Raw genomic sequence first — 4,917 nt, forward strand, 5'->3', positions numbered from 1 at the left:
TAGACTTAAGTTTTCTGTACAGTAAAAATCAAACTTCTACTTTGTGAATCCATGTAGCGGGTCAGCATGGGGAGGCTGTTAGGCTGTTAATTCACTCTCTTGTTAGAACACATTAATCCCCCATGTAAGCAAGCCCTTACTTAAGCTCATTTCAATGTAAATCATTTCCACAAGATGAGCTTCCATCCATGACCAAAATCAGAAGAGAAATAAGGCTTTGGATACTCTTATATCCACCTAATGCCAATCATACCACCATTTCTGAGTTCAATCCCTTATTTTTTACTCCTACCCATTGAACAAGACCTGCCCTTGCCCTCCTGTTTTTTAATCACAATTTTTTGTCTTCTGCATTGCAATCTTTACTAATCTCACCAGCTGGAAAGCAGAAACAGATGGCCCTAATTATTTGGACATCGTTTTATCACTCAAAATCAAATTACAAAAGCTTTCATAGAATAACTTTCCTCCTCTGTTAAGTTTTCCGTCTTTATTTTGGGAGAAATAGACGAAGTTTATTTTTATATCTGGTGCCTGCTTCCTTTGCCAGCTAGTTGAGGGACAGCTGTTAATTGTTTATCCTCCATTTGCCTGCAGATCTGTTAGTTACCCTGCAAGGAAAGCCCTCCAAGCAGCCACGTAGGTGACAGCATTTTGATGTGGTAGTCACATCGCATATAAGGGTAAGGCCACATCATGATTTATGTGAGTTGTCAGGTCCGACATCTCACAGAGTCAAAACGCAAGTGATGATTGTAGCATTAATTTAGAAGGAGCCAAACCAAGCGAGTACAGGATAGGCAAGTATGCCAGAAGCTGGCCCCACTGCAGTTACTGGCATCTTCATGGGCTGCTTGTTTACACTTGTATTTTTGAGTGAAAAAATCAGGTCATTCTGGACGGTGTCTTTAAAATCTTTGCTTAGGAAATGGACGTGTCCGCAGCAGAGTGCTTGGGATTCTGTCCCAGGACCACAAACGGAGGGAGGCAGAGCCAGCCTGGGGGAAAAATGGGCAGGTGAACACATCTCACGTGAGCCCTTGAGAACTCGCTTCACCCATTATAGATGCAATATATCGGTTGAATAAAATGTAATGCCTTCCTTTATTATCTCTATCTTAAATCACATCATTAAAAAGAAGGAGCCAGACTGTGACTTATACAGAACAGGCTTTTCATTCAACATTATGTGGCTGCAATAATATTGAGCGCCCATAAACACAATTTATCGAGATGGGTGTGCTGAATCCAGAGCAGCTGTGCATCACCAGGGCAGTGTGAAACAGCTGGCGCTGGGGGAGCATCTCACAGCACGGCTTTTAACTTTATAAGTCTTCCGATTGCATTTTCAGGGAGTCTAAGTTCACTGTTAATTAAATGAAAATGAATAGCCTGAAGTATAACTGCACAATGTATTCTAGCAGTTAGAGCACAGTGGCATGAGATGGATACAAAATCCATGCTTTGCTAAGCCTAAAAGGCAGGATCCTTCTCTAGTATAAACTGATTTTGCTGATTCATACCAGCTGTCATTGACCATACATCATTTTGGTGCTAAAAGAAGATAATATAGATGTAATCCGGTAGGACCCAATAGTGACTATACCTAATGAAACTTGCTGTACTTAGCTGCTGTTCTGGTTACCAAGTCATCGGTAGAGATTTGTAATAGTTCTATGGGTTTTCTTGGGTCGGAAAGAGTCACAGCACTCGGAATATTCTCCTATAGTTTAATTTTATTCTTATTACTCAGGAGAAACTAAAAGTACCAACAAAAGCATAGAGTGGTAACAGCTTTTGAGAATATCGGCAAAAACCAGCTTCTCATTAGAGCTCCTCACCAAACTTAGAATTTTTTTTCATATTCCTAGTCCTCATCTTCATACAGTAAAATATTTACATTATCAAGTACTTAGTTTGTTAATCAAAATTACTAAAAAGGCCAGCTTCTCAGAGGTGGTTTGTAAGAAAAGAGAAAAAGCTTAAATTCTGTGAATATCTTAAAGCTGTGATGATATTAATTGATTGTCTCCAGCTGAGTGTTACTCGGTTCTGAGAAAGAGTCTGTATTAGAAAAGCAGCATTTGTTCAACAGAGTAGATCTTAAATTCTCAATCTTAAGAGTATTTAAATCTTTCTTCTTTAAGTTTTCTATTGTGAAATTATGCCAAATTAGTGAAATTAATTATGTGACTAAAATGGGGTATAAATTCTCTTTGATTAGCTTGCAGCCGTTTGTACTGGTTTAGTCTGGTTTATTTAGAAAATTCCTACTAGTTTAATGAAATAATTGAGGTTTTCTGTTGAAAAATATATACACACACACGTAGATATGCACATTTATCTTCTTAGATCCAAATTACAGTGTTATAAATGGTTTTCTGTCTTTATCAGCTTGCCACATTTCATACAGCTGGATGCCTGCCACATCCTGCCGTCTCAGGGTAACACCGACAGAGTGAATAAGTAGCCGTCTTTTCATTCAGATCTTAAAGTTGTTCTTACTGCTATTAACATCACAGCAAAAGTGGCTGTGGTATTTTATGGACTCCTCTGAAGGCAAGATCCCTTCTCCAAAGCCTGTGTAATCTAAACATCCCTCACTTTAGCTTCTCGATGAGATTGCAGCCTCTGTGTAATCCCCGGTATTTATGGCCTTCCAAACTCCACTCTGTAAGCATCAATAGTTTATATTTCATCCAGTATTGCCAGCAAACTGTAATCTGAGTTTACAAATGTGTCACAAGAGACATTTTTCAGCTTTTGACACAGCTCACCACCCGTAAGTGAATAAACGAGGCCAAAACGTCCAAGTCGGCTTCTTTTCAGCAGAGATACGGCGAGACACCGTTGGGTGTGAAATTCATAGTCCATTTCTCAAATGAGTTTCTGTGACAGTGAGTTCCCATATGATGAAGTAAAGCATAATGCATATGACAGGCAAATACTACTTGCCCTGAATTACATCATCTATATAATATTCCTCTACATAATAACCCTCTCTGTAGGGGTAAATCCTGAGCATGCCTAACAGATAAGCTGGAAAGAAAGAAAAAAAAAGGATCCTTTTCCTTTCTCCCCAGTTTAGCCTCTTTGGTATGCATTGCCAGAAATGAGGCAGGGTTCCGATTTAGCGCATGCACTCTGCTAAGAAGATTAGGTTTGAGGGAAGAGGAAAGGAGTTTATCGTGGTTAATTTGTGTGCCCCAGCAGCCCCGCTCTGAAAGCACGGCACTGTCTGTGCCTGGTGCCACTGAACGGCCATGACTGCGTTTCTTCTCTGGGCCACCTCCCCATGCGCTGCCCGCTCTTACACTACCTCTCATACGTTCCTCAACGTAAACGCTTCACAGGGTGACATTTTTTCTTGCCGCTTAATTGCTGGGAATGGCAGTGACAGCCCCCTGGTGCAGCCAGCACCAACAGACGCTCCCTTTCATTTCTTTCTACTTTTACAGTGATGTTATCTTTGGTGAAGTGTCACATTGGCGGTAGCCATCCTATTATGGGTAGAGTCTATCAGACCACTGAGAAAGCTTGAAAGCAGCTTTCTGCTTTGAAGCAATAGCTTTTGTACCATTTACAACATCACTTCAGCCCCAGGAGCTTTGCTGTCACCGTTCTGCTCCAGACCCGCTGTTTTGCGGATGCTCGCACCTCACTGGGTGCTCCCTATCGTGGAATGCAACCTGCCCGGGGAGTACCCCAGTGGGATCACACAGTTCAGGGGATAATGCCCACAGCTAGAACTGTGGTACAAGGAAGGAGCTGTAGTGCATGCACTTACAGATGAGCGAGGAATAATAGAAGGCAGAAAGGAGGAGCAGCAGAATTGGAGATTAGGAGCTAGCAACAGGGAAAAAAAAGACTGTTCTCACCATTTTCAAATGGCTGCTTAAATACTACCAGTGGGGCGATAGTTATCATCTTGAACCTGTTCTGTCACTCAGCTCCTTTCCCGCAGGCTAAAATCAGCCTTGTCCCACACCCCGCACGTCGCTGAGCTGCACAGCAGCGAAGCGTGGCTATGTGGAGCAGGTCCTCAGCTGTGACAAGGTGCCATACCTTTGACTAAGCCGTCCAGGTCCAACTGCATGTGTGAGCACTCTGCGTATCTTAGCTGCTTTTGATTTGGTAAATAAGAATCTCCATCAGGCAATTCGGATTTTCTTCTCATCGATAATGCTAATGAGAGCTGAGTGGATTAGCTGTAGACTGCCCTGCTGCTGAATTTAGCCAGTGATAAATCTGAATTTGTTTAAAAAAAAATACGTAGAGAGTTGGTGGGATTTTATTCCTGTGCTGGAGATAAAGGGCAGTGAAAAAGGTGTCAAGAATATTTAATGTATTTGTGCTTACCCAGGCGATGCTACTGCTGCTGGTTTACCTCTGATTTCCTACCTTTTCCATAGGGAATTCCCAGGTTTTGCAGCACTAAGTTAGTGTATAGGGAGCTTGGGGAGACCTGGGGGATTCAATGTTTGCAAGTGTGGGATTTGGTATCAGTGCTCTTAATAAAACCAAAGTATGACAAGCTATTCCTTGTTGAACTGAAGGTTGTGCTGTCAGCTAGCTCTACACACCAGAGTGCGGCAATTACCCAGAGCAAGTTTTATGCTAGCATGTCTTTGCCTTTTCCATATCATCATGGCAACTTCCTTAATATTTTTTCCAGTCTTTTTTCCCTGTTGTTGTTTTTTTAATATAAATATATACTGTTAAAGTAATGAAGGCTACTTGGGGGAAACTTGATTACAGGGGATGTGAAAAGAGTGCAGAGGTGTGTATTTGATTTGCACGAACTATGGAAGCGAGTGCTCTGCCTTCCTTCAACAGGTTGAGCGCGTGTCCCCTGTGATAAGCATCCTGAATGTGCTAAGCTCTCCTTTTCCTCTGTTTCCCATTCAGGGTTTGAAC

The sequence above is a fragment of the Calonectris borealis genome, chromosome 4, assembly GCF_964195595.1.
Source record: "Calonectris borealis chromosome 4, bCalBor7.hap1.2, whole genome shotgun sequence".
NCBI classification, from domain to species: Eukaryota; Metazoa; Chordata; class Aves; order Procellariiformes; family Procellariidae; genus Calonectris; species Calonectris borealis.